Source organism: Stegostoma tigrinum, chromosome 28, assembly GCF_030684315.1.
Source record: "Stegostoma tigrinum isolate sSteTig4 chromosome 28, sSteTig4.hap1, whole genome shotgun sequence".
Lineage (NCBI taxonomy): Eukaryota > Metazoa > Chordata > Chondrichthyes > Orectolobiformes > Stegostomatidae > Stegostoma > Stegostoma tigrinum.
This window is the reverse complement of record NC_081381.1, coordinates 10,594,203-10,612,245: the sequence shown is the minus strand read 5'-3', so window position 1 is coordinate 10,612,245 and position 18,043 is coordinate 10,594,203. Positions and strand designations below refer to the sequence as shown.

Here is an 18,043-nt window from a genome sequence, read left to right as displayed (position 1 = left end):
TCAAGGAAAGCCGCATGGCAAAGGTCGCTGCCCTAACTTCTCAGAGCAAGGTTACTTAGCAAAACTCTAGAGGGGGTGCTGGGCCTTTGAAGAGGTAAGTTGCACAACAAGCCACACCCACGATTGTAACACAAATGCCCGCCACAGCTCACCAACATTCTACCAGCTACTTGTCAGGTTTACTGCCAATGCCATCTTTGTTCCTGGTGTGAATCTAGAGAGGTTTGTTTGGTCAGGTGTTGTACAGGAAAACCACCTTGCGGTCTAACGAGGAAGCATTCAAAATAAACTACATTTTGTGTAAGCTATGATGGCAACTCAAATACAAAAATCGCAACAGCAAGGTACGCACTGTTACATAGAGCTTAAGAACTAGTTGATAGCTCTCACTATCCAGGGCTGTCCTGCCTCTCCATTGGGTCACAGGCTCTGTAAGAGTGAGGGAGGCCAAGACTCAAAGCTGCTTCGCCACTGTAGACCTTATGACAACATATTGTGCAGTGCATCAAACATTGCTCAACATGAATCCTTTCAGACTTGTACACCCTTACAGTTAGCTTAGTTGGTTGGATGGCTGCTTCAATATAGACATCAGTTCATTATCCACTAGGTCATCTCTTTCTTCTGGGAGAGTAGTATTGTCCCAGAGAGCCATGGAGGTGACTTTATTTACTTTACCCTATCACATTACCTTCAGAAAAAAGGTCACAATGGAGTCACAGGATCAAATTAATGTGGGAATAAAAAAAACTGTTCGAGAACAAACAATTAAAAAATATTTATCCTACTCACATTTGGAAACTGGTGTCATCACGGAAAGGATCCACGCAGCTGGTTAGAATCCAATCACTGCTCCCAAACATCCTTCAAACTAAACCCTTCAGATTGTAACCTCACCTAGAGAAGGAATGACAGCCATTTACTGAACAATACACTGCTCCAAATCTTTCAGCTGATTAGAGAGATTGGCACAGCAGCACAATTTTATTTTGAACCATTGTTTTCATAATCTCACCTACAATACACATCAATCCCCACTAATCCCTCGTTAGCTACAGTCACATCTGCTACCTTTACTAGTCCTAAACTCAAACCGAGTCAAAGTTGAACTCAAGTGAGATACAATAGGATATTTCAAAGAAAGAGGAATCATCCCAACCTCAAATTCTCCTGGACATCCAATACCTCTCTCCCTTTCTTGGACATCCCTGTCTCCATCTCTGGTAACTGTCTCAACACTGACATCTATTTCAAGCCCAACTCCCACAACTACCTTGTCTACACCACCTCTCACCCACCTTCCTACAAGAACATAATCCCAATTCCTCCATCTCCACCACATTTACTCCCAAGACGGAGCATTCCATTCCCAGTCATCCCAGATAACAACCTCCATATTCGGCATACCATCCTCCACCACCTACAATTCGACCCTATCACCAAAGGGATATCTCCCTCCCTACCCTTATCTGCTTTCTGGAAGGACCACTCTCTCCGCAACCCCCTCATCCGCTCCACACTCCCCACTAGCCCCACCACCCTTCCCTGTAACCGCAGGAAGTGCTACACTTGCCCCTATCTCCCTCACCTCCATTCAAGGCATAAAAACCTTCCACATTAGACAGGGATTCACTTGCACATCCTCCAACCTGGTCTACTGTATCCATTGCTCCCGATGTGGCCTCCTCTACATTGGCGAGGCCAAATGCAGACTTGAGGACTGACTCGTGGAGCATCTGCGCTCTGTATGTAGTGATCAACACTACCTTCCTCGTCACTAATCATTTTACCTCCCCTACCCACTCCTCCAGTGCCCAATGATGCCATCTACAAACTGGTGGAACACTACCTCATCTATTCTGCCTTGTGAGCCTACAGCCCAATGGCCTGAACACAGAATTCACCAGTTTTAAAATCTCCCCTTAAAGGAAAGCTGACATTCTGGGTCGGGACCCTTCAGAACTGAGGAGGGGGAAGGGAGCGGGGAACTAAATAGAGGGAGGAGGAGTGGGAGGGTCATAGGTGGATGCTGGTTGGGGGTAGTGGAGGGTGGGAAAGGCGATGGACAGGTTGTGTCAGGTCATGGAGGTGGGGGATGAGAAGGAGGGTTGAGTGTAGGAACGTCAGCTTTTCTGCTCCTCTGATGCTGCCTGGCCTGGTGTGTTCTTCCAGCTCCACACTAGGTTATCTCTGACTCCAGCATTTGCGGTTCTTGCTGTCCAGGACATTGCAGAGGTTGAGATTGGGTAAGGGTCTGACAATTGTCAGAGCAGGAAGTCAGTTGACAAGGCACAGGGGTGATGAATAAATGAATGAGACTTGATGCAAATCAGGATACAAGCAGCCAAGTCTTTGATGAGCTGTATGTTAGCAGAGAGTGGAAAATGGGAAGCCAGCCAGCACAGCATGATAATAGTTTACAGCATCTTATAGACTATTAAGTTGCTATGAGATAAAGGCTCAGTGAAGCTCAGGAGTATACAGCCAAGCAGTAAATCATGATTAAAAAAAACTCGTTATTGCCCTGCCCCTGTGTAAAATCAGGCTCTACTGTATAAAACAGCTCAGTTCGACAGCAGCTACTGGGCTGACACCAGACTCAGGCTATCCAGCTGTAGGCGTGCAAACTCTCAAAAGATTGAGCGAGCATGATCCGCCAGGTTCAAGTTGCCATCCCTCGCCAATAAATACCTTTACTGTCAAAATGTCATTTAAAAAAATCTATGAACATTTTAATTCAAATGGCTAAAGAAAGCATTTGAAAAGAAACAGAAAAGTACATTTTTTATTTTATCTCTTTTCTAGGAACAACTCCATTTGTCTGACTGCACAGATTCACACCCAGCAGTGGGATCATTATCAGGCGGTACGCAGCTTGAACCATCGACTGAATTCCATCAACAGTTTGGTCTCTTTGCTTCTGGTCCATACTCACTTTATACAAAAATCACTGCTGATGGTCATTAATGAAGCACATGAATTTTTAAATGTCTTTTTAAAAAAGGTCTTTAGGGAAGATAATCTCTTGTTCTTATCTGGTCTGTCCTCCAGAGCCACAGGAATGTGGTTGACTCTTAGCTGTCCTCTGGGCAATTATTTTTGAGGTGGGACAATAAATGTTTAGTCCAGCCAGGCACATCCACATCCCACAAATGCACAAACCATATAAATCAATCAATAAAAACATCTTGGATTCGAGCTGAATCCACAGAGGGGAGCGATACAATCATAAAATAAAATAATGCAGCTCTGGAGATGACCATTCCACTCTCCAAAAATAGTCCAGTTAATTGCAAACCTCACTCTTTCCTCAAACTCCTGTATTATTGATCCAATTCCCTTTGGGGTTTCTATCAGATTCATATCCGCTGTTGTATCAGCATCCCAGTCCTAATCAGTGATTGGGTTACAAAACAGGGTTTGATAGCTTGATTAGCTGGACACCTGACTGGCGATGCTGAGGTGGCACAAACAGTGTGAGAGTTGGAACAGACTTGTTTCTGGCAGTTCAAGTTTTGGTTTTGACTAGTTTCCTTAATAGCTTCAGCGAGTTCACAAAGAGTAAACATAAAATGCCACAGGTTAGGTATTGAGCCAAGTGGCCATTTTACACACGAGCAAAGAATTGATCTTCAAAATACACACGCGTTGATGTAATGGTGCTGAGTTCATTTTTAATATACAGCTGCCAAACAATCCCGGCAATAACTCTGTACAGATACTTCACACATTCCAAACCAGCATCATTTTTTGCTGATACCTTTTTGTCCTGTCCCCGACTCAAGGATATTCTTCAGCTCTTCAAGCACATTTTGTCCTGTACATGAAAATCTATCAAACACAACATATACCCAGCAGTGTCTGAACTTTAGCCCAGTCAGGAAGCAGATAAGAAAAGAACAGTTCTCAGCTAACTGAAATCCATCTCAACGTGCTTTGTTTCTTTAGTTTTAAAGCAAGAAAAATAAAATCATTTGGTTGGTAACAATTCAAGGAAATGGACTGGTGCTTTCTAAGAGACCCCATTTAGGTCAAGTACTTTGGTTAAATATGCATTAAATACCTGCATGTGCATTTAAATAGAAACAGGCCGATGACAGCAGAGTGCAATTGTGAGAAGAGAAGAGAAGAGAGCAAAGAGAGGGAAAAGATGGTGCCTAGTTTCCATCTGGGGGGGGGAAAAGAGAGAGAGAGAAGATATTCTGCATTCGGGTGTACTGGGTGTTGTTACCCCTCAAGTGAAAAATCAAGCCCCAGTGTTCCCAGAAGTGTCACAAAAGTTAAAAGATGTTAAAAGCAAGTAGAGGATTTCCCCAATTTACCTGACTTTCAGGCTCACGCTAACAAGCACAGAGACAGTTGTTGTACTGACCAACAACTAACATTTATAGCATGCAATTAAACTTTACTTAAGGGTAAATTGTCAGCATATAACATTACAACACACACACCGTTCATTGGTGTTCCTAATGACTCCGATCCTGGTCGGAGCATTGCTTTTCAGTCAGCTTTCTCCAGATGCCTTTTTTACTTTGTGAAGAGACACAGGATGGCTGCTTTGTTTGAAAATTACAGAAAACAGAGATACAACCAACCTCCACACCTACAACCCGAGCTACAGAGATCTACTCCAAAACCTTACAAACAGAGGTACAGCTTCTGTGCTGCTAAGGACTAAAATACTTTCTTGTCCCCAGCCTCAAGGCGAACCAATCACACACCTATTGACAGGCATAAAGCTTTTTGCAGCGATAGCAAGTGACTAGTTTATAAACCAAGTTGTTGCTAACCAAAGCTACATACACATACAGGTCCCCTTGGCTCCAGTTCATCTGTAACCACTTTACTTGCTGCTTATGTAAATGCTTGTCAGGAGCGTCAGGCGACTTTTTCCAAATCCCACAGCCATCCTTTAAAACTCAAGCATTTTCTAAAAAGAAAAACAGCTCTCTCTCAAATTTAGTCCATAAGTTTTAAAAAGGCACAAAAATAAGACAGACCCTATCTTTACATTGTGGATGACAGACCAGCTAGTACTTCACTGAAGCTGGTCGCAGGCTCACCATATTGATGGGGGATGGCTGGCAGTTTTCCCATGCACTCAAAAGAATGAATGAATGAATGAATGAATGAATGAATGAATGAATGAATAAACGAACAAACGATTGGAAAAGCCTGTGAGCTTTGTATCAGATGGGAAAATTGCCATTACATTTTCCACCACATGCTGGGCCCTGATGACCGAAGAGCCCCGAAGCAACGTGGCCGCCTACTCTCAGTGAAGGGGACAGAACCCCTCTTCTATACAACAGCAAATACAGTGGCTTAATACAGTGAATGTTGGAGGCTGAAGGATGACCTGATAGAAGTTAACAATGGATACAGTCCCTTTTCCCCAGAAAGGTGAATTACTACAGGAGATTACGTTTAATGTGAGAGTGGCAAAAGTTTCAAAAGGAGGAGATGTGAAAAGCCAGGTTTCTTTTTACACAGAAGTGATAAGTGCCTGGAAAGCAGTACCAGAAGAGGAGGTGGTAGAAGCAAATATACAGAAACACTTAAGCAGCACCTTGGCAGATACAGGAATAGGTAGGGAACAAATGAGACCTGACTGTGTAAAGGCAGGCATTCAGAAAGCGTGCGACAGTGCTACTGGCTGAAATGGAAAAGGTTCCTTCCATGCCAAGAAAACGTGTGGGTCCAAGTCACAGATCTGTGGGATTCACAACACCACCCACACCACACCCCCTCCCAGGCTGAAACTGAGGATTGCTCAAGTGGTCTACAACCAATTTTATAAAATTTTGATTCATTCATCACTGAGCTGAAAGAAGATGGAGAACACAAGCAAAACCAGACAGGAAAAAAATTGTTCACCCCAAGAGCTCAGAGCTGGGATCATATTTTTAGTAATGCATTTGTACACTTTGTCATCATGACAAAGACAAGTAACTGGTTTTCTCTATAGACCAAGGAGCACAATTACAGGCAGAAGCTCAGGGGGCTTAGTCTGTAGTTCAGGACTTTTCCAGAACCAGAACACAATGTGTGCACTCACTAATCAGCAGTTTCTGAACCTTTTGAGGGAAGATCAATTACACAGGGCAACAAACGTGAGGCATTTCAGAGCTGGAAAAGAAGCTGCTACAAGCTGAAACAACAAGATTTAGAACACCAAAAAGACAAAATTTTCCAGCATCTGGTACTATGGAAATGAAAAGATGAGCCAATATAGAATTGGGATTTCTTATCTCATTGGCAAAACTATAGGATCCAAGTAAAAGAAGAAACTTGAAGAAGTGAGAGTAGGGACTCAGTGCCAGGGAGAACAGCAAAGCAGGCTGCATATGCCCTTAACCTCAGGGAGGGATAAAAAGGCCAGTTGGAGAAACGTTGAAAGACTTGAAGACACATTTTGAAATATCTACAAAAGAAACACGTTAGAGATGAATGGTTGTGACCAACACCACAGTGCAGGGAGAGAACAGAATGGTGATTTATTCATCCAATGCATCTAGCCATATCCAGCTATTTTGTACAAGGGTGTTTTGAAGGATGATTGGGCACTGGATTGACTTGAGCACAAGAGGCTGTGCTGCGAAAGCATGTCTGCTGAGATAGGGGGCACTTAGCCTCAAGCAAGATACAGACATGTGCAGAACAACCGAAGCTGCTAACTGTCCAAGAGGGGATTAGTAAGGGGACAACAAATGTGGCTTTATGCGATGCTGAGACACTGACCAAGCTGAACAAGGTCATCACACTAGAAAAAGGATAATAAAAATCCAGAAAGGCCAGCAGGAAACACCAAGGCTGGAAATATTGCACAGGTTGTCCCAAACAAACAAAAAAAAATGGGGGGGGGTGGAAAATGGAACATGCCTAGTGTGGAGAAGGGAGGACTCTAACTCCAATCACTCTAAACCAACACCGAGCTTCACAGACCTCGATAAAAAGACAGCAATTGGAAAACAAGAGGCCTGGAAGAGAAGGGTCAGGATCTACGGTGTAAAAACATTCATTTCATGAGGATGTGACATTGTTTCTGTATCAGCTAGAGTGCACAGACATATGCTGACAACCAGTTTAGGCTCTCTGTGCTGCACACCTGTGTGTTGAAGGTTAATACACATGTCCTGACAACATCTCTGGCCAGTGCTCCCTTCAAGCCCTTACTGTGAGGAATTCCCCACTATTTCATTCTTGTGTGTTCTGGTCCTCTTGCGGAATGTGGGAGCTCAGGGACACAGCTGATGTCCCTGATTCCTACACGTGTAGGAAGTGTGTCCAGCTGCAGCTCTTGTTAGACTGCACGACAGCTCTGGAGCTATGGATGGACTCACTTTGGAGCATCTGTGATGCTGAGGGGGTCATGGATACCACGTTTAGCAAATTGGTCACTCAGCAGATTAGGATCACTGAGGGAGAAAGTGACCAAAAGGCAGAGAAAACGCAGGAAGGCAGTGCTGGTGTCCCCTGCAGTCATCTCCCTCCAAAACAGGGATATCATTTTGGATACTGTTGGGGGAAGATGGCTCACAAAGGGGAAGGCAACAGTAGCCAGGTTCATGGCACTGTGGCTGGCTCTGCTGTACAGAAGGGCGGGAACGAGTGTGGAAGGGCTATAGTCATAGGGGATTTGATTGTAAGGGGAGTAGATAGGCAGTTCTGTGGTCAAGAACGAGACACCCGAATGGTACGTTGCCTCCCAGGTGCACAGGTCAAGGATGTCTCAGATCGACTGCAGAACATTCTGAAGGGGGAGGGTGAACAGCCAGCTGTTGTGGTGCATATAGGCAATAAATGAGAGGAGGTCCTACAAGCGGAATTTACGGAGTAAGGAGCCAAGTTAAAAAGTAGGTCCCCAAAAGATAGCAATCTCAGGATTTCTACCAGTGCCACGTGCTAGTCAGAGTAGAAATGAAAGAATAACCAGGATGAATAAATGGCTTGAGAGATGGTGCAGGAGGGAGGGGTTCAGATTTCTGGGACATTGGGACTGGCTCTGGGGGAGGTGGGACTATTACAAACTAACAGGCTACACCTGGGCAGGACTGGAACCAATGTCTTAGGGGGTGCTTTTGCTAACACAATTGGGGAGGGTTTAAACTAATGTGGCAGGGGGGTGGGAACCAAATGAGGTGGTTAGTGGACAGTAAGGAGGTAGTAACTAAAGCCTGTAAGGAATGAGATAATGAAGTCAGTGTGACTAAGGAGAAGATGAGGCAAAGAGCACATGGAATGCAGAGGGACAGGCGGTCTGAGGTGCATTTGTTTTAATGCGAGAAGTGTAGTAGACAAGGCAGTTGAGCTTAGGACTTGGATTAGTAGCTGGGAGTATGGTGCTATTGCTGTAACTGAGACTTGGTTGAGGGAAGGGCATGACTGGCAACTAAATATCCCAGGATATAGATGCTTCGGGCAGGATAGAGGAAGGTAAAAGGGGTGGAGGAGTTGCATTACTGGTCAAAGACGATATCACAGCTGTGCTGAAGGAGGCATGTTACGGAGGACTCAAGCAGTGAAGGAATATGGGCAGAGCTCAGAAATAGGAAGGATGCAGTAACAATGTTGGGCTGTACTACAGGCCTCCCAACAGCAAGCGTGAGGTAGAGGTACAAATATGTAGACACGTTATGCAGTAACAGGATGGTGGTGATGGGAGATTTTAATTTTTCCAACATTGACTGGGGCTCACTTAGTGTTAGGAGTTTAGACAGAGCAGAATTTATAAGGAGCATCCGGGAGGGTTTTCCAGAGCAGTACGTATGTAGTCCAACTCAGGAAGGGGCCATACTGGACCTGGTGTTGGGGAATGAGCCCAGCCAGGTGGGTGAAGTTTCGGTAGGGGATTACTTTGGGAATAGTGATCATAATTCACTAAGTTTTAGAATACTCTTGGACAAAGACAAGAGTGGTCCTAAATGAAGAGTGCTAAATTGGGGGAAGGCCAGTGATAGCAAAATTAGGCAGGAGCTGGGGAATGTGGATTGGGAGCAGCTGTTTGAGGGTAAATCCACATTTGATATGCAGGAGACTTTTAAAAGTGCAGGGCAGACATGTCCCTGTGAAAATGAGGGATAGAGAGGGAAAGATTAGGGAACCATGGATGACAGGTGAAATTGTGAGACTAGCAAAGAGGAAAAAGGAAGCATACACAAAGTCTAGGCGACTAAAAACAGATGAAGCTTTGGAAGAATGTCGGAAAATAGGACCAATCTGAAGCAAGGAACTAAGAGGGCTAAAAGGGGTCATGAAATATCTTTAGCAAACAGGGTTAAGGAAAATCCCAAAGCCTTTTAGTCATGCATAAAGGAGCAAGAAGGTAACTAGGGAAAGGGTTAGCCCACTCAAGGACAAAGGAACGAAGTTATGTGAGGAGTCAGAGAAAATGAGTGAGATTCTTATTGAGTACTTTGCATCGGTATTCACCGAGGAGAGGGGCATGATGGATGTTGAGGTTAGGGATAGCTGTTTGATTGCTCTCAGTCAAGGCGGCATTGGTGGGGGGGGGGGGGTGCGAAATGTGTTGGGTATTCTAAAAGGCATTAGGGTGGACAAGTCCCCAGGTCAGGATGGGATCTATCCCAGGTCACTGAGGGAAGTGAGGGGCGAAATAGCTGGGGCCTTAACAGATATCTTTGCAGCATCCTTGAGCACAGGTGAGGTCCCAGAGGACTGGAGACTTGCTAATGTTGTCCCCTTGATTAACAAGGGTAGCAAGGATAATCCAGGAAATTATAGACTGGTGAGCCTGACGTCAGTAGTGGAGAAGGTGCTGGAGAAGATCCTGAGGGGTAGGATCTATTTACATTTGGAAGAAAATAGGCTTATTAGTGATAGGCAGCATGGTTTCGTGCAGGGAAGGTCATGTCTTACCAACTTGATAGAATTCTTTGAGAAGTGACAAAGTTGATAGATGAGGGAAGGACTGTAGAAGTCATATATATGGACTTCAGTAAGGCATTTGATCAGGTTCCTCATGGCAAGCTGATGGAGGAAGTGAAGTTGCATGGGGTCCAGGGTGTACTAGCCAGATGGATTAAAAAAACTGGCTCGGCAACAGGAGACGGAGCGTACTAGTAGAAGGGAGTTTCTCAAATTGGAGACCTGTGACCAATGGTGTTCCACAGGGATCTGTGTTGGGACCACTGTTTATGATATACGTAAGTGATGTGGAGGAAGGTATAGATGGTCTGATTATCAAGTTTGCTGATGACACTAAGATTGGTGGAGTAGCAGATAGTGAAGGGGACTGTCAGAGATTACAGCAGAATATAGATATACTGGAGAGTTGGATGGAGAAATGGCAGATGGAGTTCAATCCGGGCAACTGCGAGGTGGTGCATTTTGGAAGATCTAATTCACGGGCAAACTATACAGTAAATGGAAACATCCTGGGGAAAATTGATGAACAGAGAGATCTGGGTGTTCAGGTCCATTGTTCCCTGAAGGTGGCAACGCAGGTCAATAGGGTGGTCAAGAAGGCATACGGCATGCTTTCCTTCATCAGACGGGGCATTGAGTACAAGAGTTGGCAGGTCATGTTACAGTTGTATAGGACTTTGGTTCGGCCACATTTGCAGTACTGTGTACAGTTCTGGTCGCCACATTACCAAAAGGATGTGGATGCTTTGGACAGGGTGCAGAGGAGGTTCACCAGGATGCTGGCTGGTATGGCGGGCGCTAACTATGAAGAGAGGTTGAGTAGATTAGGATTACTTACATTAGAAAGATGGAGGTTAAGGAGGGGGGGGGGTGGCGATTGAGGTCTACAAAATCATGAGGGGTATAGACAAGGTAGATAGCAAGAAGCTTTGTCCTCTCCCCTCCCCCCCCCCCCCCCCCCCCCCCCCCCCCCCCCCCCCCCAGAGTGGGGGACTCAATTACTAGGGGTCACAATTTCAAGGTGAGAGGGGAAAAGTTTAAGGGAGACATGCATGGAAAGTTCTTTACACTGAGGGTGGCGGGTACCTGGAACGCGTTGCCAGCAGAGGTGGTAGAGGTGGGCACGATAGCATCATTTAAGATGTATCTAGACAAATACATGAATGGGTAGGGAGCAGAGGGATACAGATCCTTGGAAAATAGGCGACAAGTTTAGATGGAGGATCTGGATCAATGCAGGCTTGGAGGGCCGAAACGCCTGTTTCTGTCCTGTAATTTTCCTTGTTCTTTGTTCTTAAGCAGTTGCTTGGGGAAGGGAAGTGATTGACAAAGTCTAGGAACATGAAGTGAATCTCTGCTTGTGAGGAGGCAGCGTCACAAAGCTCCTACGTTTACTGTTGAGAAAGGGCCGTCTCTGCATGGACTGGGTACGAAGTCATCAGTCTTGCTCGGTATTTCCAAACTACCTACCCCACTGTACACATTGCATCATTTACCCATTTCTACAGGGCACCTAATTGGTCTCTGTTCTCACTCCCTCTATGTATTCCTAAATCCAAGCTGTAGCCATCACCTGGATGAGTCACATGGGTCACTAAGACAGTACAAAAGATGGATACTATATGGATTCTTAAAAATAATGTTAGTTAGATTGTCATTACACCACCCCCGTGAGCATTATATTTGTCTCTCCAACTGGAGAGCTGAATTTGGACTGTTCAGAAATGGGCAGCAGTTACAGTATTGAACCCATGCTGTATCTCAAACATTATGCTGAAGCTTTCGTGCACTGCTCCTCTCCAATTTATTTCTAACCCCCAGGCGGAAATAAATTCTCACAACCTTCATTCCAAACAACAACTTTTCTAATTAAATCCAAGTTCAATATTAGATCTGGGCCAGCTCCAAGCAGAATGTTCCTACTCACAGCACTGTCCCTACATCTATACAGTCACGACAGCATTGCTGGGCAATAACAGAGCTCCAATTCCAGGCAGGACAGTGCAGGATTGAAAACACTACTGAGCCCACCTTCACCTTTTGAAATGCTTCAATTTAGCACCATTTCTTAATAGCTTGCGCACACCACAGCCCAATGGGTAGCACTCTCATTTCAGAGTTCGAGGGTTATAGGTCCTAGTCTGGAACAGGACTAGAGTACAGAAATCTAGGTTCACAAAGAATGAGCAAAGCACAGCTGGGAGATGCTAGATTCTAGGTGAGATGGTAAACAGAGATCCTACTTGCTCTGTCTGGTAGATGTACAAGATCCACTATTGCTAAGAGTAAGGACCACTCCCCAGTATTGCCAGAAGGTGATATTTATCCTAAAAAAGAAAAACACAGACCGACAATTTGATTATTACATTGCTGTTTATGGGGAGCTTACTGCGGCAAATTGGTTGCAAAGGTTCCCTTCATTACAACAGTGACTGCTGGCTCATTTACTGCAAGTGGTTTGTGGGGATCAATCACCACACAAAAAACACACAAGCCTTTAGACAAAAATGGCAACTAAAATTGCAGACTAAAATCAAGAAAACTTCTATGAAGGGACAATGTGTTTAAATTCGTTATTGAAGCAGTTTTCTTTGCAATGTCCTTTTCAGCAACAAACTACTGCAGTCCTATTGCCAGAGACCGATCATTAGGATCGATTGGCAACTTCATTATCTTCTAACAATGGAATATCTGCTGCCAGGTGAATGAGGTGACCTTGGACTTTTATCAAGTTGCAATCCTACTGAAGCTTGAATTGTGAAAGGATGGTAAAAAAAGTGAACTCCAAGCTTAAAGCATGCTGCTAAAAGCAAGAAAACAGACCAGGAAGCAGTGTTAGAAAAAAAAAGATGGGCCTTAAGGATTAGCAGCAATGTGCCAAAAGATCAGAGCATTAGACAGTTCCCATCACAACCCATTTCAGCTTCATTTTTTTGTTTAGAAATGAAAGGAGTCATTTTCTATGTTTCCAGGTCTTATGTTTTGAGAAATAAGTGAAAATAGATCAGCTCTTCTTCAGACTCTCAATGACTACGATGTTGTTGAAGTGGTGGTTGGAAAGCAACTGCAGCTCACCAGGTTCTACAAAGGACGATTTTTGCAACTTCTGAACCAAAAGTTCAGAAAAATGTGCGAATGGAATACAACATTTCAGCCATCACCACATTTATCAGTTGTTCTAGGGAGGTCAATGGGGAAAATGAAGCTAGGTGTTCCTACCTGGAGAGAAATTTATAAGCCACTTGAAGGAGTTATAGCCAGTGAGTAACACAGCAGGAGAAGTAACAAAATCAGGAGGTGGCTGTGCAGGGATGAGAGACAAGAAAACACATGGAAAAGATGGGTGTAGCTATTCTGGACTCTGTGGTTTTAACCAGATACAAAGTGCTGAGAAACTGAGCAGGTCTGGCAGCTTTTTTGGAGAAACACAGTTAATATCAAGGCTTATTCCCTTCCTCAGAATTGAAATGCCACAGATGCTGAGTTTCTCTGGCGCAGTGTAGGTGTTTCAGAATTCTAGCTTCTGCAGCATTTTGTTTTTATTTTGCAATCCTAAACTTGGTTTGGATGAGTGGGTTTGGAACGTGTTAAAATTGGGCTTAGAGAAATTGTCCTGGCTCCTGATTTTTGGAATATTAACCATTTGTGGACAAAGGCAAAGGCAATTTGGGAAAATCTGTTACCCTCTTGGGCAGTGAAATTTCTCAGTTGATGAAGTTTCACCATCAGTAGCAGAATCTGCACAAGTGTGCAATTCAGGGGGCGATGCAGTAAGCCTAATCTTGAACTTGCTCTCCCATCCTGATACACAACGTGGCGCTTGCAATGCTCCATTTTCATCCTGTTTATTAGCACCTGCTGGGAGCTTTACAGCACAGCTTTGTCTGAATTGTGTTGGTCAGAATAGAGACTCTTTTTCCTGAAGCCTTTCGGTCATTAACCCTTGGAAGTATTCCAATAGAAACAAAATGATCCAGATCATCCCAGTCTCCAGGGAAAAATCTCATCCATGAAGACAAATAAGAGGAAAACAGGATCTTTAAATAATATCCCGTCATACATCAAGAAGAATTAGTGGAGGAATAGTGGCTTAAATCAATTTTTTTTAAGAAATCCATTAAAAAGGGTATTTTTCTTTAAGTTAGATTAACAGGCGTCAAGGAAAAGCAGAACCATATCAGAAGTTGTGCAGAGAGGGGCCCCTCAATGTTTGGGATGGCAGGTTTTTTTTAAAATAGGGAAGGATTGGACTAATATCCACTGCAGTTCAGAAGAACACGACTTACTAAGATGGCATGAGTGCAAGGGGACACTGCTCAAATATAATTTTAAAAAGGCATCTCCCATTTGAGAGGAGGATGAAAACAGTTGGACAGATTCAGGAAACTCTTCTACCCAGAGAGCATGCTTCACATTGATGATACCCTCCCTTGTAGCATGAAGCAGCACTAACGTCAAAACTGGATAGCCAAGAGGAGCTGAGAGTGGAATGTTATTCAACTACAAATGGAAAACCTCATGTTCCAGCATTTCCCCACCCTACCATTCCAATCAAGCCAGGGGATCAACCCTGGTTCAATGGAGAGTGCAGGAGGGCATGCCAGGAGTAGCACCAGGCATACCTCAGGAGGAGGTATCAACCTGGCAAAGCCACCAAACAAGACTATTTGCACACCAAACAGCAAGTGATAGACAGAGGTAAATGATCCCACAACCAATGGATCAGATCTAAGCTCTGCAGTCCTGCCACATCCAGTTGCGAATGGTGGTGGACAATTAAACAACTCGCTGGAGGAGGAGGCTCCACAAATATCCCCATCCTCAATGATGGAAAAGCCCAGCGCATCAGTGCAAAAGATAAGGCTGAAGCATTCACAGCAATCTTCAGCCGGAAGTGCTTAGTGGATGATCCATCTCGGCCTCCTCCAGTGGCCCCAGCATCACAGATACCCACCTTCAGCCGATTTGTGATATCAAGAAACAGCTGTAGGTGCTGAATACTGGAAAGGCTACACATCCTGACAACATTTCGGCAATAGTACTGAAGACTGGTGCTCCAGAGCTTGCCGCACCCCTACCCAAGCTGTTTCAGTATGGTTACAACATTGGCACCTAACTGACAGTGTGGAAAATTACCCAAAATGTCATGTACAGGACAAATCCAACCCGACCATTTACTGATCGGGAGGAGACTGGGGCAGTAAAGTGATGAAAGGCGTCAGTAACAGCGCTATCAAGCAGCACCTGCTCAGTGACACCCAGTTTGGGTTCCGCCAGGGCCACTCAGCTCCTGACCTCATTACATCCTTGGTTCAAACATGGACAAAAGAGCTGAATTCCAGAGGGGGAGGAGACAGTGACAGCCCTTAACATCATGGCTTCATTCGACCAAGTGTGGGCATCAAGGAGCCCAAGCAAGTGGGTTGGGGGGGGGGGGGGGGGGGGGGGGGGGGAGAAAATAAGTCAATAAAGGGTTCTACCATTAAATTCACTGTTGGACTGGGTAACTCATTGACACGTCATTACTCTCGCCATCAACGTGAAGTACATCCAGGGAGAGCGGGGACATGGCACCCAGAATTGTGGCCACGGGATTTGCTGTTCTTGCCGAGAAGTTTTGGTCACACTGTACTTGTTGGGCGGGGAATGCAGGGAAAGGGAACAGGATTCTTACACTGACCCACTGTGACTATGAACTCTGTGCAAGTTGGCCTACAGTTGACAGGATCGTGTTTATGAAGGATAGGGTGGGTTAGAAGAGCAGTGTGTGAGAGTGAGTTATTCCTCAGCACAATGTAAATCAGCAGCAAGATGTTAAAATTGACTCTGTAATAATTCAAATAACAAGATAGACATTGATGCGGGGACTAGACCAAGTCCCACCAACATGAAGTTTCTGAATCCATAGCCTCAGTTAAGAGTAGAAGTGACAAATGCTGGCAAAATGCATCTGGAGTGAGGGGGGGTAGGACTCTACTGAAACAGTCAAGCAGACTCGAAATATTGACTCAAAATTTCTCTCTCTACAGATGCTGCCAGACCTGCCGAGTTTCTCAAGCTACTATTTTCACTCCAGGGTGATTTCTAGTACCTGCAGGATTCTGCTTTTTTTTTAAATTTAGAAGATCATTTGCAAAAAAACACATTGAAAGTTCATGACGCATAGTGTAGTAAATGCATCAAGGTCACACACGAGTACACATGCTCAAAGACAATACTGTTTGCTCCAATATAAACAGTTGTTTTCTGGGAAAAGTTTAAAACTAAGGCAAGCTGAATAATTTTTGGCTTTGCACAAACATTAAACTTCTGCCAGTCGGGCATGTCTCCTCTTTCAAAATTATACTTTCTACTTGCGTCTGGTTCTTTATATGCTGCTGTACAGAACCAAACGAACATTACAGAAATCAGAGTTAAAATGTTTTAGGGCAAATGGCTCTTCCTCAAAACCAGGGAGGAATTCTGAGGAAGGATCACTCAATCCAAAACATTAATTGATTTCTGTGCACAGATGCTGCCAGACCTACTGAGTTTCTCCAACGTCTATTTTTGTTTCTGAAATGTTGTTTAAAAATCAAACATTGGTATCTGACTATCCAAATAAACCAAGCATTTCTTCTTTGTACAAGATTGCATTTGTATATATTTGAGGCACAGAGAGGGGGAGGCCTGCATTAATTGATCAGACCCCACTGTACTTTGGCCAAAAGACCTTACACAATGGTCTTTCCCCATTGCACCTTGGCAGCAGCTGCCCCAGGCTTTAGTGCATCCCTCAGTACAGGGTCCTGGACCTTGGAATGTGCCAGTCTGCAACACTCAGTCAGTGTCAGCTCCTTGTTCTGGAAGACCAACAAAGGTTCAGGTCGACCATCTTGGACAGTCTGCTCAGGGAACCACCTGAAACAAGATTAACCCTCTCTATTCCATCCTGCACTCCCCCAACAGGGTCTTGGGGAGCCTGCATGCTGACCACTTCCTGACTGCCTGGTGGCCAAAAGGTGCTTTTCTTTCACAACATTTCTCTAATAACAGGTGATACAGAACAGTCAGCAATGAAGCTAGACCCATCCTTTGCAACACTGGGGACATGTAGAACATTTGGTGTTTGTGTACCAAGGGTCTACTCACAGCTTAAAGCAGCTGCACGCAAAATGGTAGCCATCGGGATGAGGGCATCATTGGGTACATTCTTCCCACCTCCCCCCCGCCTTATCCATGGTGTCTCTCCACATGAAGTGGAAGGTAGCTCAGGTGAATGCAACATCACAGGTTCTGGGAATGGGCCAGACCTGTGCCACATACAAAGTGCTTCACACATGACTAGACTCTTAAACCCACAAATGGAGAGGGAGCAATGCTCCCAAAAGACCAGTTCTAGCCTCCCTTTGTAATACACTTATCCCAAGTTTTGGCACAGGACCCAGCCCCTCTGAAGCATATTGCCAGCACCTTCAAGTAATCTGTCCATCAGTGAAGGAGTAAAAGGATCACAGTCAGCCCACTTCCCAAAGAACGTGACCTTTCTCACCTCAGCTGGAGGCCAGTTCGAACTGGTCACGCATGTGGATCTGAGCAGAAAACAGCGACATCATCCACATGCAGGGAGGCTTTAACTTGCAGGCCCCTGCTGTCTGGAGTTGCTTCTCACAAACTCATCCTTCCTGATGGACTTAGAGGTCTATACAACATCCAATCAAGGAGAGTGTGCATGAGAGAGAGCGCGCATTGTTCCCACACACCGATTGTTAGTGCAGTCTCAATGTTGTTGTGGAGCAGTCGGATCCAATTGCGGATTCCCTTCCCAAAGCCCAGTTTGGAGAGCATCTCCCATACGTATGTGGACAATATCCTGTCGAAGGCCCTCACCTGGCCCAGGCTGATGAGGTCGGCCTCTACCCCAACGTTGTAGGCGATCATTTCCCCAAGCAGCGCAAGGATCTCAGAAATGGGCCTGTCCGATACAGAACAGGGTGAATCACCGATCCCGGATCAAACCTCACCCTGTTGGTGATGATCCTAGACAGGATTGTGCAGTCTGCGTTCATTTCTGATTTCCTTCCCCATCTGCTTCAGCTTGTACAGGAGGGTGATGATTCCTTTCCTCGTGGAAAGGCTCATGGTTACCTGCCAGAAACATACTGCTGCACACCTC

General features: G+C 44.9%; 1 protein-coding gene across 11 annotated transcripts in view; it reads right to left on the bottom strand.

Annotated features, from left to right (window-relative positions):
• The window catches only part of LOC125466567 (polyhomeotic-like protein 2), a 271,012-nt gene that overhangs the window by 243,984 nt on the left and 8,985 nt on the right, over nucleotides 1-18,043 (bottom strand). For all 11 annotated transcript variants that reach the window (XM_048561185.2, XM_059638020.1, XM_048561186.2 and 8 more), the window contains exon 2: nucleotides 793-897. The gene's annotated coding sequence lies outside the window, so the exon portion shown is untranslated. The remainder of the gene's footprint in view (nucleotides 1-792; nucleotides 898-18,043) is intronic.